General features: G+C 42.5%; 1 protein-coding gene across 3 annotated transcripts in view; it reads right to left on the bottom strand.

Moving 5' to 3' along the window:
• The window catches only part of gpat2 (glycerol-3-phosphate acyltransferase 2, mitochondrial), a 253,000-nt gene that overhangs the window by 186,238 nt on the left and 46,723 nt on the right, over nt 1–20,039 (bottom strand). The gene's annotated exons all lie outside the window — the stretch shown is intronic.

Here is a 20,039-nt window from a genome sequence, read left to right as displayed (position 1 = left end):
ATGATTCAGGAAAACGTCTTGACTTCATTTGATTATGATGTTTTGGTACCCCATGAATCAGAACAAGCTCATATCGCTTGTAAAATTAGTATTGTACCTGCTCCAAATGTGTGACATGAGACTCATTCTGTGAAAGTTCTCCAGTGCTCCTTTGACAGCAACATTTGTCTGTAAGGAATAAGTCAAGACAAATGTACATGGGGATGGACAATATATGCAAGAAATGCTTACACTATAATGGAATCCAGTACAGGCCCCCTGCAGTAACATTACAACGGTCCTATAGTTTTAATATCCGTCTTGAAGGCCCCATGGCATCCTTCATGTCTTCCTGGGTTTTGTGATTTATTTTGATTCAAATTACTTGAGCGCAATCTGACTGTAAATGCCATAGCAAACAATTACCATCAGGTTAGAAGTTTGAAGCGCTCTGAAACCACCGGGTATAACTGGTGACAACAACTCTACACTTAAACCTGTTGCAGTAGCTACAGTGTTTGTTACAAACATAACAAATCAACAGTTAGTAAAGTTTACTTGCAGGTTGTGATCTTCCATCGCCAAATTGAAATGAACACAGACTATTACAGCTTGTAACCATAAACAGACCTCGACACTAGGGCTGTACCCGAATATTCGTTCGTTGGAGTACTAGTCAGGTTTCAATTTCGTTATTCGGATATTCGTTTTGTTTGTCGTTTCGTTTTTTTCCCAATTTTTTTTTTAAATCTCCAATATCAACGTAAGAGCTTGTGCCTCTTCGGGGGGTGCTAACACTTAACCATAAACGTTATCGTTTAGTTTCTCCGTCTTTATATGTAGATATTACTTTTCTCCGTTACGTTGTTTCCATAGCAACAACAACTTCCTGTGAACCGCGCTAACTCTTCTTCAAAAATAAAAGCATGTCCATAAATAGGAAGCCAAGCCAAATTACACTTAAGACATATACAACTGTAACGAAAGTAACACACAATGCGATATCCTTTTCAATTTCAAAGAACACAAATTGGGTTACATTAACAAATAACTATAAAACAACAATACTGTAGAATAACAAAATGAATGCCGTGAATACACCGAAATACACGTGTTGAAGCGGTTCGCTGCTGATTTTAGTTTATAGGCCAGAAATAATATGTAATCTCTCCAGCATTTACTGGGTTCGATTCCAGTTCTCCTCTCTGAAGAACCAGCACCTTACCGTGGTAGAGAGGTTTGTGTGCCCTGATGAACCTGGGGGCTGTGTTGTCTGGAACCTTGTGTTCCTGGTAGGGTTTCCCATGGCAAATTGGTCTCAGGCAAGGGGCCAGACTAAGATTGGTTCAAAAGACCTCATGAAAGACGATACAAAAAGTGAGGATACCCGGCCCGGAGGAAGCCCGGGGTCCCCTTCTGGAGCCAGGCCCAGAAGGAGGACTCGTCGGCGAGCGTCTGGTGGCCGGGCTTGCCACGGAGCCCGGCCGGGCCCAGCCCGAAAAGGCAACGTGGGCAACACCTCCGCTTCTCCGTCCCGCGGGCCCACCACCTACGGGAAACATCAATGGGGTCGGGTGCGCTGCCAGAAGGGTGGCAGTGAAAGCGGAGGGTCTCGACGGACCAGACCCGGGCGACAGAAGCTGGCTTTGGGGACGTGGAACGTCACCTCTCTGGGGGGGAAGGAGCCGGAGCTTGTGCGGGAGGTGGAGCGTTACCAGTTGGATCTGGTTGGGCTCACCTCTACGCACAGCGTCGGCTCTGGAACCTTACTTCTGGATAGGGGTTGGACTCTATTCTTCTCCGGAGTTGCTCAAGGTGTGAGGCGCCGGGCGGGTGTGGGGATACTCACAAGTCCCCGGTTAGGTGCTTCGTTGTTGGAGTTTACCCCAGTGGACGAGAGGGTCGCCTCCCTACGCCTGCGGGTTATGGGGGGGAAAACTCGGACTGTTGTGTGTGCTTATGCACCCAACAGCAGTTCAGAGTATACGGCCTTCTTGGAGACCCTGGAAAGAGTCCTGTATGGGGCTCCTGAAGGGGACTCTTTAATCTTGCTGGGAGACTTCAACGCACATGTGGGCAATGATGGAGACACTTGGAGGGGCGTGATTGGGAGGAACGGCCCCCCTGATCTGAACCGGAGTGGTGGTTTGTTACTGGACTTCTGTGCTAGTCATGGATTGGCCATAACAAGCACCATGTTCGAACATAAGGATGCTCATAAGTGTACGTGGTACCAGAGCACCCTAGGCAGAAGGTCCATGATCGATTTCGTTATCGTATCATCGGACCTGAGGCCGTATGTTTTGGACACTCGGGTAAAGAGAGGGGCGGAGTTGTCAACTGATCACCATCTGGTGGTGAGTTGGGTCGAGTGGCGGGGGAAGCCTCTGGATAGACCTGGTAAGCCCAAACGTGTAGTTCGGGTGAACTGGGAACGTCTGGAGGAGGCCCAAGTTCAGGAGGCCTTCAACTCACACCTCCGGCGGAGCTTTTCGGGCATTCCTGTGGAGGTTGGGGACATTGAACCAGAGTGGTCGGTGTTCAAAGCCTCTATTGCCGAAGCCGCGGCGGGGAGCTGTGGTCTCAAGGTCCTAGGTGCCTCAAGGGGCGGTAACCCTCGAACCTCCTGGTGGACACCGGTGGTCAGGGAAGCCGTCCGACTGAAGAAGGAGGCCTTCAGGGATTTGTTATCCCGGGGGACTCCCGAGGCAGTTGCAAGGTACCGACAGGCCCGAAGGGCAGCAGCCTCATCCGTGGCCGAGGCAAAGCAGCGGGTGTGGGAGAAGTTCGGAGAAGACATGGAGAAGGACTTTCGGGCGGCACCAAAGTTGTTCTGGAAAACTGTCCGACACCTCAGGAGGGGGAAGCAGGGAACCATCCAAGCTGTGTACAGTAAGGATGGGACGTTGTTGACCTCAACTGATGGAGTGTTAGGGCGTTGGAAGGAACACTTTGAGGAACTCCTGAACCCGACAACTCCGCCCTCTATGTTAGAGGCAGAGCTGGAGTATGACGGGGGATCAACACCAATCTCCCGGGGGGAGGTCACTGAGGTCGTCAAACAACTCCACAGTGGCAAAGCCCCGGGGGTGGATGAGATCCGCCCGGAAATGCTGAAGGCTCTGGGTGTTGAGGGACTGTCATGGTTGACACGTCTCATCAACGTTGCGTGGAAGTCGGAAACAGTACCGAAGGAGTGGCAGACCGGGGTGGTGGTTCCCCTATTTAAAAAGGGGGATCAGAGGGTGTGTGCCAATTACAGAGGCATCACACTACTCAGCCTCCCCGGGAAAGTTTACTCTAAGGTACTCGAAAGGAGGGTCAGGCCGATTGTCGAACCTCAGATTGAGGAGGAACAATGCGGATTCCGTCCTGGTCGTGGAACGACGGATCAGCTTTTTACTCTCGCAAGGATCCTGGAGGGGGCCTGGGAGTACGCTTATCCGGTCTACATGTGTTTTGTAGACTTGGAGAAGGCGTATGACCGAGTTCCCAGGGAGGTACTGTGGGAGGTGCTGCGGGAGTATGGGGTGAGGGGGTCTCTACTCAGGGCCATCCAATCTCTGTACTCCCAAAGCGAGAGCTGTGTCCGGGTCCTCGGCAGTAAGTCGGACCCATTTCCGGTGAGGGTTGGCCTCCGCCAGGGCTGCGCTTTGTCACCAATCCTGTTTGTAATATACATGGATCGGATTTCGAGGCGTAGTCATGGGGGAGGGGGTCTGCAGTTCGGTGGACTAAGGATTGCACCACTGCTTTTTGCAGATGATGTGGTTCTAATGGCTTCATCGGTCTGCGACCTTCAGCACTCACTGGATCGGTTCGCAACCGAGTGTGAAGCGGCTGGGATGAGGATCAGCACCTCCAAATCTGAGGCCATGGTTCTCAGCAGGAAACCGATGGACTGTCCACTCCAGGTAGGGAATGAGTCCTTACCCCAAGTGAAGGAGTTCAAGTATCTCGGGGTCTTGTTCTCGAGTGAGGGAACAATGGAGCGTGAGATGGGCCGGAGAATCGGAGCAGCGGGAGCGGTACTGCAGTCGCTTTACCGCACCGTTGTGACGAAAAGGGAGCTGAGCCAGAAGGCAAAGCTCTCGGTCTTCCGGGCCATTTTCGTTCCTACCCTCACCTATGGTCATGAAGGATGGGTCATGACCGAAAGAACGAGATCGCGGATACAAGCGGCCGAGATGGGTTTTCTCCGCAGGGTGGCTGGTGTCTCCCTTAGGGATAAGGTGAGAAGTTCGGTCATCAGGGAGGGACTCGGAGTTGAGCCGCTCCTCCTTCGCGTCGAAAGGAGCCAGTTGAGGTGGTTCGGGCACCTAGTTAGGATGCCACCTGGGCGCCTCCCTAGGGAGGTGTTCCAGGCACGTCCAGCTGGGAAGAGACCAAGGGGTAGACCTAGGACCAGGTGGAGGGATTATATCTCTTCGCTGGCCTGGGAGCGCCTTGGGATCCCCCAGTCAGAGCTGGTTGATGTCGCCAGGGAAAAGAAAGTTTGGGGCTCTCTGCTGGAACTGCTACCCCCGCGACCCGACCACGGATAAGCGGGAGAAGATGGATGGATGGATGGATGGATTCCAGTTGGACCTGCCCTCAATAACTCTACAGGGAGCCAACCAGGAAGCATCCTGACCCATTGGCCGAGCAGAGACATCCTGTTAAGAGGCTCAAGCTTGCTGTTTATAGGGATGCATTGTTCCATCACTTTCAGTCCCGACACCAATACAGATACCCAGGCTTTGGGTATTGGCAGGTGAAGAATATAAATCCAATAACAGTGATTCATTAAGCCGTAAATCCTCACTGTGTGAAAGAGACTGGGATCATTCTATTATGTGAAAGACGACATCAGGCTTGACTTCAAAATTGCTTTACTAATGCATTCATTAAAGTAATGGTATTATGATTCAGTCAATTGTCACCAATACCCAATCCAGCCATTTGAGACAGTATTTTTTCCTGGGTAACTAGCTCATTATAATAAAATATGTGTTCCAAACTAATCACTTATTCATGACGAGACAAGGCAGAACAGGTGCAGAAAATCAATGGTTATCCTGCATGAGCCTTTGCTAAAACCTTAGCTAAGTTAAAAGATCATCATTATCCCAAGCACATGACTAAATTACACAAGCATTCCCTTCAGGCCAAAAAAATAAAAAAAATACATCAGGAATCTTAGTTAGAACCCATAAAGTTGACAGTGTATGAGTTAAATAACCATTATTTTTGCACATGGAGCTTTAGATTGGCTCTCATCGCGGTCAGGTGGGTGCAGGTATTAAAGAAACCTCAGCATTTACTTGATAGGCTGCGATTGAAAACATATCAGCATTGGCATATATTAATGTTAGTAAATAAATAGCCTATCAGTCTAATAATATAATATACATGTATATAATGTAACTTCATCATGAGGCTCATTGTATGGTCGGCTTACAGTCTGTTACTGTTACTATCTAAAAATAAACTGAATTTTGTTAAAAATAATAATATATTACCTATGTTAATAGTTTGTTTATCACTTATAAACAACTTCATTTGAAATGCATACTGTTCCAAGTATTAATTTATGTACACTATCTGTATCACTATATTTAAGGTTTGCTTGTTTTAGTGATGGGAAACTAACCCATCACCCTACAGGCGCTTGATTAGAGGAAACGGAGACGAAAAACAGTCTTTGGGGTTGGACATGACATTTAACACAATGCCATTAGTGCGCTCACACAAGCAGGGGTAGACATTAAGGGTAAAAAGCCACTGGCCCTCCGGGCCGGTGGAATTGTATTATCACTGGCCCCACCATTGTAACCACTGGCCCGGAGCATTCGTCAACCAAAAAAAAAATCGACTAATAATGAAGAAAATTAACACATTTGTTGCAATAGTAGCCTAATTTATGCACTAACTACATTACTACAACATTTGAATCATCAGTTCTTCCTCATTTTCCTCAATTGTTCATAATTGGTTTATTAAAATAATGATATTGTGGTCATTGTTAAAAAATGTCTGCTATTATTATGAGTATTATTATTTGTATAATGCACTTTCTGCCTTCCTGTCATCAGGAGTTAGAAATGTAATGGCTATGTAATTGATTTGATTAGAACCTTCATTATCCTAAACTGCTGGGACATTTCCCTATAGCCAATACCTTTATATTTTTCTACTCTTCACTTACTTGTCAGCATAGGTTGCATTGATGTACAGAGCCGACAGAAGACCTTGTTTATATTGGCATCATATTGAGAGGTGCAGCCAGTGACGCGTCCTAAAACCAGGAAGTAAGCTGCTGTTCCCTCGACAAAAAGCAATGGGATTTCTCCACAGGGTTTTGGAACATAGCTGGAAATAAGGTCTGTGGAAAACAAACCTGTTTGATAAATGCACGTTTTGTTCGGCCGGATAATCTCCACATGTCTACCCTACTTTTATAATTTTCGAATCATAAATCTAATCAATAGATTATAAAAGGGTTTAGGATGTGTCACTGCACCACTAGAAGCCAACTCCATCGATCAAGCTGGCTGAAACTTTCTCTCCCTCTTCTTCTCATGCTCCCCGTCACTCTCCTTTAACTCCTCCGGTGACTTTCTTTTATTTGAAGATTGTTTTTTGCCCGGCTACCGCTGGTATTAAAAACATTTTGGCGAACGGTTAGGTGGCGCGATAGTCTGTAGTGAAGGAGCGCGCTCCCGCTCACGGGAGCCTGCTCGCGCTGTGCTCCGCAGCAAACAGCTGTTTGCTTTTCCCCCAACAACGACAGCCGACTCACGGAACGCTATGTTGTGTAGCGTTGATAAACGAAACAATTTAACTAAATTGCTAGTCAAAATACCAATACCACAGGAAAAAAAATTTAAAGCAATATTTTTAGTGGCCCGAGCGGGCAAGTGGAAAGTACGTTATGCTGGCCCGGGGTGTCTAAATAGTGCTTCCGAGCCAGCGGGCCATTTATAATGCCGAGCCCTGCACAAGCGTACACTGAAGCATGCACAGACACAAACACAAAGTTGAGAGTCCTGTGGAGCAGTTGATTAATGTCATGGGAATAGAGCAAAAATGCCCCCCAAAAACAAAACATAGAAATGCGAGGTCAGCAAATAGTGCTTTGGTGGAAGATTGTCTGTGAAAGAATGTAAACAAAAGAATAACTGGATCATGTGCTTATATTCTGAAAGTAATTGTTTAATCTAATTTCTGATTAACTAAATATGATATATGACGCAATAGTTTAGTTTAGTTTATTTATTTATAGTGTCGTGGACAGTCCCCATCGATGAACTGTCACAAAAACAGTAAATGGTGCAGCTTTAGCCGACATGGCTAATTTCCAGCTGTTGTCCCCGGCCAGATGGTAATAGACACCCTTAAAATTACAATATATCAACAGCATTAGTTATAAGAAAATATATAAAATAAAATAAAAAATAGTGGAGTTTTGTATCAAAAACACAGATAAATGAGGGAACTAAATCAAAATGATTTCACAATATGTTATAAGATAAGATATAAGATAGGACTTTATCTATCCCAAAGGAAATTGTTAATAAAACTGTACACTAACAGTGAAGGAAAAAGAGCGATTAAAAAACTTTAACATCATTAATGTAAAATACTGTACAGTGACAAGCAGTATTTAGTAGTGCAAAAAAAAAAACGTAGTGGCAGATACGTAATTGCACGTCATTATAGAACATTATTAATAATAATAATATTGCACATGTTATATAGCAGAGAGTGTTTTGTAATAATGGTAATGGTATTTATATTGCACATACAGATGTAGCACTCTAGAACAGACTCCAGCCAACAACTTCCTGCCAAAGACCCAACGGATCCCAGCGGCTGGGAATGTTAAGCCCTCCCACTATTTTCCAAGAGGGCGTTGCCAGATTTTCAATTTCAGGATTTAACCATGAGATGGCGCTTCATTCACAAATACAGAAAGACAAGTTTCATGGACTTTCAGTACTTCAGTTGTGTTTTGAAGAGCATTTGAACACATATTTGTTATGGTTTTCACAGGCTACTACAGTATAACGAAAAAACATCAATATTTTAGATCAAATAAAGTATATCTAATCTTGTAATTCAATAATATATAGTCTTTATATATTAAATAATCATAATGTAAATGTTTACACTTCTTTATTTGTTATGCTCATACTTTTACCTTTAGAATAGTTTGCTTTAATATGCAGTATATTTTTTTGTAATATGTTTTTGGTGTTTGCTTCCTCCTGCTCCCTTTCGGACACATACTGTATGATTTATTATTATTATTAATATGAAGATATTATTAAGATAAGATGTTACTTTATTGATTGAACATTTTTGTTTAGAGTTCTCTGGCTCACATTCCGATCATTATTTAAAACAATAGGCGCTTTCACATTGTCTACAGTTTGATTTGCATAGAGGGAGCTGTGGCTGAATGGCCGGCGATTAGGTGTGGCGCATTTATCATTAGGTGATCAGAGCTGCCTGCCTGCCGTCAGATTTCATTGAATAGAATTTAGTTTTAGTTTCTGGATCTCACGGAGAACACTGTCCCGCTTCATTGTAGGATTTCTGCCTTGTCTCCACTTTATAAATAAGTAATTAGATAGACTACCTTACCATTAGGCTACTGCACTCATAAAGAATGATAAGAATAATGCCGACGTGATCAGATCACATGACCTGTTCAAGCCGGTGCCGCATTAAATCAACAGTCCGGACAAGTACTGGCTTGAAACTATATGCCAGTCTTTGTTTCATGCAAAAATTCCCAGTAAACACGGAGATACGATGATATAAAGTTAATACAAATATATTTCAAAAGTATGAAAAATGGAAGCACATACATTTTAATATCTTTGCCGTATTTTTTCATTTTTACGTGATTAGTGAGTTTATTTAAGGTAATTAGGTAGAAGCCCTTTTTGATCAGTAACGAATTTAGCAGTTGAACATAAAAGTCAACCGAGTGTGACTTGCAATGACAGTGTTGTGTTTTTATTTTATGAACCTTTTACATTAAAAATTGTTGTTGAATATATAAATATGATTATGAATATGGATAGATGCTAGGCTATTTATTATAAACTTTAGTCCTTAACATCTATCACTGTGTATATCACCATTCTTTAATTACATGTTTGATACGTTTCTATGAAATAAGAAATTAATAAAACTAAAATGTAATTATCATATCATATATTATAATGTATTGTATTATTAAGTAATATCATACATTAACCCAATAATAGCAGATGCCACATTGAATGGATGAACACATTTATGCATCAATAATTACAACGGAGTATTTCTAAATACAAGTTGTAAAAATACTTATATGTATTTAATACTAATAACATAATGATTAATTTTACTTTCAGATGATAATACTTTTCAGGGTTAGGGTTAGGTCCGGTCTGACAGCGCTTAGCTCTCTGCTGCAGAGAGGAAGAGAAGATCACTGCTCTAAACAAAGCCAAAAATCGTACATCCAAACGGAATAAATATAATTAATTATTATTAATAAGTTAAGTCTTGTTCATTGTTTTTCACTTTTATTAAATATTTTATATTTCCGGCACCGACCCTTTCATACCGGCAATGCGTGATAGAAACAACAGGAACTGCGACAGCATAAATATGCAAACACAAACCAGACTGCTGGAGAAGAGAGATCACAGGGGGGGGGACGGAGGGACGACACACATTCCGATGGCCAATTAGTTTTAAACAAAGAGTTCGCAACATACATAGGCATAGGGGGGTGGGGGCTGGTGAACGGTATAGTCAATGTTTGTAAACACTGTGAAATGTTGACTTTATTTGATCATTTCAGTTAAAAACTAACGTTCATATTTCTCTTTTTGAGAAGAGAAATATGAATATGTTAGTGGCTGACCCAGCCCCATGGTCTGTCACAGTAGTGCGGGAAAGAGAAGTGCACTGTTTTGCCTGGCTGGACCTGTATTGTACAGGAAAGGAGTGAGCAGAGGGTGGAGTTGTCAATTCTTGTTCTGTTTTCTGTGAACAATCCTCACCCTCTCAGACTTTCAGTTGCGCGCTACTAAAGAGACACGCTACCATGGAAACCAAACAGTGGTGTAGCTGTAAGATCGGGGGGGAGAGAGAGCTGTGCCTGATGGGCCATTAGGTGTGTAAACACACAGCTGAGAGCTGCCGTTTCATTCAGACCCCGGCCACACGAGGACGAAAACGGCTAAATGCATAGGATTAACGCAAACGCAATCGCAAACAAGCTTCCGTCCACACGCAATAGTTATCCGGATAGTGTCTGCCCACACGAGACCGCTCCGTTTAGCTCCAACCGCTGGAGAAGCTGCAGTACATATGCAGGAGCCTGTACGTGGCGCTGTAACCTCCTCCACAAAAGCAGCGAAGAAGCATGGTTGTCATGGTTGCCCTTCTGTTTATTCTCCGCGGTGGGGGCCGAGGGAATCGGGCAGAGTTTTTCGCCAGTCAACGTGTATTAAAGTTTAAATCTTCCGAAGGTCAAAGGTCTTCTTTGTTATTTATTGAGCTTTAAAACAAATGAATAACGACTCTATATAATATAATAATAAAAATACACGGAGCCTCTCTTTTTCCACCCTCTCTTTGGACAGCGCCAGTGTCTGTCTCATGTAGCAGCTGATCCAGTAATGAGTGGCCCGGCCGACAGTAAAAATAAACATATTTATAACTAGTTTAGGTAGTTTGAGAGGTGTCTCCGTCCTGTCAGATTAGACTTCTCTCGCGTTTATGTCCATATCGAGAGAAAGATAAATAATCTGAATTCAGTGTGCAGTTTACTTTGACGCGGGGGTGAGCAGCAGAGGTGGGGAGAGGCGGGGCTATTGCGTAATCATTATCAGAAAATGATCGCTGAAGCTGCAGTACATATCCACAAAAGCAGCGAGTAAGATCCCCCCCTGGATGTGTCTGCACAAAGAACTGTAGCATGGTCAGTAGCGTCCGGAGCACGATAGCAACTCTGCGATCCGCCATTGTTGTTGTTGTTGTTGGTGGCGAAACACATCAGCAATGGCACGGGGTACAAGGAGGTGAGCAGCAGAGGTGGGGAGAGGCGGGGCTATTGCGCAATCACTATCAGAAAATGTTCGTATAGGGCACACACACGGAGCCGTTTGACCCCCCAGAGCGTTGCGTATGCCGTTCTATCGACCTTGGGACCCGTTATCGTTTCCTCAGTCGTTTAGTGCCGTATTCGGTCGTCCTCGTATGGCCGAATGGTCTATATGACACTAAACAGTAACGCAAACGGTCGTTTTCGTCCTCGTGTGGCCGGGGCATTAGACTGTTTTAAAAACGGTAACAACTGACTATTTTTCTTAGCGGATGCATGTCAATTTAAATCAATACATATAACTATTTTTTAAATCAATAAAAAAAAAAATCTAAATCCATAAAAGCATTTCAATTAATATTGGGAGTCATGTCGTTACTTTGTTGAGAATGTGGCCATGTAATAAGCGGGATAATGTGCAGCGACTTGGTCATTATGGGGAAAATAACACCCTGATCTGCCTGACGAGGCTCCATTAAAATATAAATATTTTTAGTGAATTACTGAGTTTAGGCACGTTAATAACGTTTTAATGAAGTTGACTACAGTATATTCATATTTGTCAGTGCTTTCATGTAAATTCGGCGAACATAAACATAAATGATCGTGGTGAAGATGATGATTAAATTAGAATTAAAAATTGAGAGCTTTTCCTCCCGTTCGTTTTTGGAACCGGCGGGCCTGATGTTTTTTGTACAGTAGTTGTGGACTAACCAACATTATTTTGTTAAATAAAAACATGGTGATGTTTTGTAGCCTAAATGATTACATGTCTCTTATTTAGCACAGAGTATGATCCTATCCGTGATATATGGATCTTAACAAAGATCCACTATACCGTAGTAGCCTACCAGACATAAATCTACTGTACTGTATCAGAGTCTATTTCACATGAGCTCCAGTGTGGAACCCCACTGCACCCCCTGGTGGATCAATGATCCATTGCAGCTGGCTTCATTATAAATTACATTTATTTATCAAGGGGGCGGTCTCAAGTCACGCTGGAGGTTTTCCTTTGAGCGAGGGCAGACCCCGTGCCGGCCACGGCCCTCGCGTTTCAAACTGTCTGAAATGAGGTGCTACATCTGTAGTGTTGGTGTGGAAGTTCTCAGTTCCCTTTACTGAAGGGTGAAGTTATAGTTTGATGGCCACTGAGAGGAAAGACCTCCTGTCGCGCTCCGTGGTCTTCGGTGGTCTCAGTCTGTTGCTGAAAGGGCTCCGGTAGGAAACCAGTGTGGCATGCAGGGGGTGAGACTCGTTGTCCAGAATGTTGAGAAGTTTCCTCAGCATTCTCCTTTCCGACACCACAGCAAACGACTCCTGCTCCACTCCCAGGACAGAGCCTGCTCTCCTGATGAGCTTGTTAAGTCTGTTGACCTCAGCTGTCTTCACCCTGCTGCCCCAGCATACTACAGCAAAGAAGATGAGACAGGAGACCTCAAAACATCTGCAACATAGTGTTGAAGGACTTGAGTCTCCTGAGGAAATACAGGCGACACTGGCCTTTCTTGTAAAGGGCATCAGTGTTTTTTAGGACTGCCCCCTAATATTCGACTAATCACTAGTCGACTAATAAAGTCTTAATCGAGCAATTTATCATTAGTCAATTAGTTGAAAACTACTATGTACTATGACACGTCAGCCGGAAACCCCCTCAGACTTCATTCAGAGCTGTGCCTGGTCATTAAGTTAATTTGGTCGGGCAGGAAATCCAAAGTGTGGATCCTTCCGAGCGAGTAAAGGACAAGCCCCACAAGGTGACATGCAAACTACGAAGGCAAAAAGTCTCCTCCATATCCACACCATCAGAGCGCAGCTTCCTGAATGCCAGCTTCATAACAAAACACGGAGCTTAATTATCCCGACAACTTGTGTTAGTTTCTCAGATTCTGAGGAAAACAGCAGCAATGAGTCAGGCAGTAGCCTAGCTTTGTATCAACATATATAGACCTATAATATATAATCATTCTGACCTCAGAAAACGATAAAGCTTTCATTTCATGAGCTGAGGGATTTTTGCTGACGCTCATATTTTCAGTGTTTCCGTTTCCTCTGTAGTATTTATTGGGTTGTTATATTCAGATATGAATAATAGCAGGGTTCTTACACCATTTCCAAAGTAAAATTCAAGCACTTTTCAAGCATTTTCAAGGTGCATTTTCAAGCATCTTACAGCTGTTGTAAATTACATATTTATATACACATACTTATACTCAAATGATTATTTCCCTACCTCACATTAAATCAGATGTTCTTTATGCTATAAACAACCAAATGTGTGTTTCATAATAGCATTCTGCATGAGGATGAGAAATAAAATTAAAAAAACTAAGTTTAATATTTCAAAATGAGTAAACTATCTGTAAGTAGACTGGGCATCCCATATAACCTGGCTGAGCCAATATAAAATAATCAGCCAAATAACTTTTCCAAAACATTATTGGTTACTATTTTTGAGGTACTTTTATGTTGGTACTTTTAAGTCAGAGGTAAATGGTGTAGTTGTACTCCACTACATATATTTCATTCCTTTAGTTACTTTACAGATCTGGATGAATGATGTGAAATATAATCAATTGTTGAATCAGACTTTAGTTCCACCTGGAGTAAATCCACAAGCTACCCTGCAGTATACAAAGTCATTCAAACTAGCTGCACCTTTACCAGCTTTGATAACACTTTAATGATCAATCATTATAAAACATATCATATATATTATTCTGAAATGGACCAATCTGCACAACGACTACTTTTACTGTCGCTACTTTCACTATATTTTGATGAGAATACTTTTATACTTTTACTTGAGGAACATTTTGAATGCAGGGCTTTGACTGTAACAGAGTATTCCTACACTCTGGTACTTCTACTTTTACTCAATTACAACATCTGAGTACTTAGTCCACGTCTGGTAGCGTATTAGCCTGAATTGTAGCCACAAAATCACACAGAGCTGCATAGAAATAGACTCACAATGGTAAGTGGAAAATAATATTTACAAATGTGTACAATGATTTGTAGGTAATTTTGACTACTCAAGACACCTGACTTATACATCTTCAAAGGAAGACTGTGTTCATTCTACTAGTGTTGTCACGATACCAACATTTTGGTTTCGATACCAATACCAAGTCAAGAATTGTGATTCCGATTATTTTTGGATACTTTTCTTTTATTATTTTCATGATCAATAAAATTGTAGTTTATCTGTTAAGTGTTTTCTTACAACATGGTCTCTTCTTTATACTTGAGTTTATGTGATTTCTTTGATAGTTAACTTTATATTTTATTAACATGTAATAGTACAGTAATATAAATAATTATTGACAAAATGTACATTGCAGATATTAGCCACATTGGTAAGTTAGCTAAAAAGATAGCCATATTAGACAGTTATCATTGCCATTAATTGCCTCGTCAAACTACGAAAACGTTCGTTTGTCACAAAATAAATTACACTTGTTTGACTTAGATTTGAGGGCATGGCTTGAGCATGATGTAATTATGTTATCTATCACATTCGCTAACCTGTCTGTCTTTAAATTCTTTAAACAGCTCTGGATGCCGGTCGGCGAGGTGCTTAGCCAAGTTTGATGTGTTGGCTCTCTTGGTTTGCAGGGGTCTAAAACATGTCTGACAGACAGGCCTCGTGGTGTCCGTAGGCTTGCCCTCACTGTCAGAGATATAGCTCAAATACTTTCAAATTTTGCTTCTGGCGTCTTCTTTGTCAACAAGCCGAGGCGCAGCGGCAGTTGCACTCCCACTTGCAGCCATGCTTCTCATTTTCTCACATGCTCTGGCAGCTAGCGCGTGCATGAGAGAGGGGAGGGACTTAGAGCGTGCTTGAGAGAGGCGGGACTGCAGGCACGGCTGCAGTGCAGGGATTGGAAGCAGAGCCCTGAACACACACGGCTCTTATTAAAACGGCGCTTTCTCACCGGAGTACTTTTCCCCGTCATTCTTAAAGTACAGATACTAATGAAACTGAGGAATCGTAACGTTTTTAACGGCAGGGTATCGCTGTACCTTTCAGGTATCGGTTCACCGTGCAACACTACATTCTACAATTACATGGGATTAAAGCAAAATGTAGTTTTACTTGTATAATACTTCAAGATTTTATTTTAAAGCCTGTTTCTAAAAGTATCAACCATAGCGACCCGGTCAAATCCTCAGTTTATAATTTATAACAACATACTAACAAGCTAAAGTCTAATTACGCAACCAAGTCTCACGGCATTTCGTGTTATAATCACAAAATAAATGTAATCTATCTATTCTATTCACCAACACGATTTTCCCAAGTTTGAATTGTGCAACGAATTACACATATGTGACCCACTCTATCAAAATCAGTCGGAAGTCGCAACGGCTCATTTAAAAAAAAAAAAAAACTATTTTTTCGGGGTTCGGGTGTTTTGTTTGATTTTAAACAAACAAAGTCTCGGCTTTCAGAATATGAAACTTTTATTTCCAAAATCACACGATAAATACATTTTTGAAGCTTGTAAAGGGACGAAGACAGGCACCTCTCACTCGCAATCTGCTCTTCCGCAGCGCCGCCCCCCCTCCCTCCGGCTAACATTATGAATGTAAGAGTATAGTAATCATAGATAACACGGCAGGGTCCGTTAAAGTTTGTTTTCATCTGATTTCAAATAAACAAAGTATTGGCTTTCAGAATATTAAACTTGTTTCGGCAAATTCAGATGATAAATACAACTTTGAAGCTTGTAACGGCATAATTACAAGCGGAGAACGGAGTCATTTAACGTCACAGCAGGCATAACAACAGCCGGTGTTTCTCGTGAGTGTTTTCCCCGGGAAACAAACACAATACACACAAACGCAAAAATACACAAACGCGAGCTTCCCCCAGACCAGTAATACAAACAAAAATGTGTCTTCGGGTCAATGTGACTGATTTCTATAGAGCAAGTCACATTTGGTTTAGGCACGAAACATACTACCAGTAGAAATACATTGCTTTTAAAATCGCTCTGTGTCGAATCAATAGATTATATTTCGTGACTATAACACGAAATGCCGTGAGACTGGGTTGAATTACAACAGTGAGTGCTTCATCCTCTGAACACCACCGGATGGCGACTGTAACACACATATTAACATAGGTACGCTCCTCTGAAATGATTGTCCCCTGCAATTATTATTATCCCTCATCGAGTTCGCTATTCAGCTTGCTAACGTTAGCTTAAACAAATGTAACATGCAACGTTAGCCTAATCTAAAATGCTCTACTGCGGCGTACCTTTCATGTGGCTCGTCAGCGCAGACTCTCCCATCGTTATTTGTTGCAAACTTTGCAGGAGGCTACTCGTGGGCTTGACCCTCGTCTTAGCCATGGCTTGTATTTGTCTTCTGCTAGCCAACGCTCGTTGAAACTGCAACCTCCTGGCACACTGTCATCTATCACTCTCATCAGAATGCCCAGGTCACACGTAACACAAACACTTGCAGGTCACGGAAGTCACGGAAGTCTGGAGCGGAGCTGTTTCATGTAAAAGCGAATCAATTAAGCGTGTGCCGACTTTTTAATTTTTTTTTCATCTAAAAAGTGAAGTAAAGCGTTTACAATTTCAAGCACTTTATCCCAAATTTAAGCACCATTCCCAAAATTCAAGCACTTTTCAAACTTTGAAAACACCTCGTACAATTTGAAGCATTTTCAAGGATTTCCAGCACCCGTGGGAACCCTGAATAGAAGCTAGAACTAAATGGTGTGTGTGTGTCCCCTTGCTGCTTGTTCACACACACACACAATAAGAATCCTTACCGGAGCTTCTGCTGTTTATACCGCTGCGTCCGTGCGCTGCACTGTGACCTGCTCTCTCTACATTTAATTTATATTTCAAAGGTTTATTATTATAGTTTTATTTTATATGAAGCAAAATGTACCATGCTGTTATAATAACGCTCTTTATAAGCCTTTGAAACTGAAACCATTTTGGGGGAAAATAAAAGAAATATATATTTATAATCATAATATATCATAAACGCGCTCAACTAATCGCCTTAATTTACGACTATTGGCCGACTAGAAAAATCTTTAGTCGAGGGCAGCCCTAGTGTTTTTATTCCAGTCCAGTTTATTGTCTATGTAGACACCCAGAAATGTGTAACTGTCCACAATGTGCACCTCCATCCCCACGATGGTAATTGGGCTTGGGGCGGTCCTCTGCGTCCTGAAGTCCACCACTAGCTCCTTCGTTTTAGTGACGTTGAGCTGCAGGTGGTTCCGACTTCACCACTCCACAGAATTGTCCACCACACTCCTGTACTCAGCTTCCTGATCTCTGCTGATACAGCCCACAATATCTTAGCTACAACTAAAGTTAAACTTTGTAAAAAAAAAAGACATGTGCCCTCCATTGACCTTTAACTTTATTATGTGAGAATTTCACAGTATCAGAGTAGTTTGTAATTTGGCATTCATGTCTTTATCTGCATAACATGTTTGGTGCAGCTGTTCAATTGTATGCTTTAATTTTCAGGAAAGAATATATCAGTGCACCTTTACACCTGTTCAAAGCATAAGAGAATTGAAACTGAACATGCGAGGAAAACCCATCATGTGTCTTCTACAATAATGCTTAATTAAGACAAATAAATATAACAAAAATGAAGAAAGAATGACATTTCCTTATTCATAATAATGAATTAGACAGAAGACCCTATCGACCAAGAGTTTTGGGAAAACTGTACAAATGAAAAGCTGGCCCATGGGAATCCTTTTTAATCATCTGAAAAATATGGCAAATATCTTCCCCCAGCTTCAAAATTGAATAAACCATTCTAATAGCAAGCCTGCTATCCGAAATCAAGCCAAACAATGTATCAGTGATATGCGTAAAGATCCCAACAAACGCACTCCAGCTCCAAAGTGGCCAGCAAAGTGTTAGAAGGGGAGAGGTCTAGATGACTTTCGCACAAAAGAGAAACAGAGATAGTGAGAATAAAAGGAAACAAATTGATAAATAGAAGAGTGGTGTAAGAAGGGGACAGTCAAATTGAAAATGCTAACAGCAAGTTAGAATGAGAAAAATTACAAAAACACCACTCGAGTGTTAATTTAGTAGAGGTATGAAGCCACTCATGCACTATTAAAAAGCAGATACCTGCAGGGATATTGAAACAGATAAACACTCCACAAGCCTCTCCACATCACGCAGATGTGATGGTACTGCAGGCACTATAAAGTGAAGTGGCAAAAACAATGCACAAACAAAGCATCACAAAGGAGTAAGGACTAAGGTACACAAAGGCCACAGTGTGGAAGTGAATTGACGTCAGAGAGTCCTTGATACACTACAGATTTTGCTTCTCAAAAACACATGAGTACTGAGGGGTCTCCATACTCCTATGTTGCTGATGACAATGAGAATAATGCTATGCTTATGTAACCAACTCCATGACAATTATGAATTCAGTTGGTGCAAAAAGAAAGAAAGAAGAGAATCATGATTTGACCAGGGCTCCTTTCCACTGAAAGCGCTGGTGTAGTGGCAGACTTTTTTATTACCCAGACACATGCATTAATCAACCACCCGAACCCATTTCACTTTATGACCTGCCCTTCTGAATCTGAGATGTATTCTTATATTATCTTTTCATGCTAATTTAGAGGTATATGAAGTGTGCAGCGGGCCTACTTCAGGAAGTCGTAACAAAACCAATATAGATATATTTTCTGGCGTTTGTAGGCAGTTTATGATAACTGCGACTTCTTCGAAAATATAATTGAATTTTTGGGGATATTTTTTTTTTGCTGATACACAATAATGGCGCGTTTCCACTGCAGGCCTCACTCGGCCCCGCTCGGTTTGGTTAGGCCTTATTAGGCCCGGCTCACTTTAATGCTGCGCTTCCATTACAGTTTAGGAAATGGGGTAGTTACTATAGTAACGCAGTGTAGGCGGAGCCGTTACGTCATCTTCAATGAGCGCCCCAAAAAACAACACAGCCGTTAGCTCTTAGCACTCAGAGCTCACAGCTCTTCATATCTGTTCAGAAACTAGACAAAAGTTAAACAAGTACAAACCACAAACTGCCTGTGTCATGGCGAATACAGTCGCTGGTTTATTTATGTATGTATAGGCCGTTGTTGTGAGTGTGGACGGTCGGAGCATAACCAAGCTCCATTTAGAAAGCACGCATTTTAAAAGGGTTTTTCGCTTGCCGTCTGTCTGCAGACTTCTCAAAGCATTAATTCATGGTTTTTACTAACCGGTATCAGTATGTTGTTACTTCGGCATTATTTTGAAACGTGTATTACAATTAAATCACGGTCAAATATGTTCATCTTGTTGTAGTTGTTGCCCCCTTGCCAGCGATTCTCTCTCTAGTTTAGCATACTCAGCCCGACTCAGCCTGGTTGTTCCTGGCCCTAGAACCACGATTTAGTCGGGCCAGAAAAAAGGTAAAAAAGTAGCCCCGGGCCAAAACTAGGCCAAGTGGAAACGCAACCAAAAACGGGCCCCGCACGGCTCGGCACGCTTAAAGCGAGCTACCCGCTGCAGTGGAAACGCGCCATAAGTGCTATCACACCAAGTACTTTTATTTATCTAGTAAATCGCGTTCACACCGCTGGCGAGGGAGCCGCTGACGTCACTTCTTCTGCTTTGGGTTTACTGGCAGGCCGCAAACAACTTCACGGCGTATACTGCCACCCGAAGTCCCCGGCCGGAAGTCCCCGGAGTTGGGGACTGGCTTCAGTAGAAGCTGCTGGGAGTCTTCCCAGCAGTTTCTAGCGCCAACACCTCCTCATCACTCCACCGCTCCCATGTTTTCTTTTGTGTTGCCATAAGTTAGTCTCTCTCTGTTGGTGCGCTGGGCTAATGCTAATGATGCTAATGCGAGCAAATAAAATGGCGGCTTCACAAAAACTTTTCAGAGTTTTACGGGGCGTGGTTTGCAATTGGCCCAGCCAATCAGAAATGGGAACTTTTTT

Source organism: Gymnodraco acuticeps, unplaced genomic scaffold (genome assembly GCF_902827175.1).
Source record: "Gymnodraco acuticeps unplaced genomic scaffold, fGymAcu1.1, whole genome shotgun sequence".
Classification (NCBI taxonomy): domain Eukaryota; kingdom Metazoa; phylum Chordata; class Actinopteri; order Perciformes; family Bathydraconidae; genus Gymnodraco; species Gymnodraco acuticeps.
This window is presented reverse-complemented; position numbering and strand designations above follow the sequence as displayed.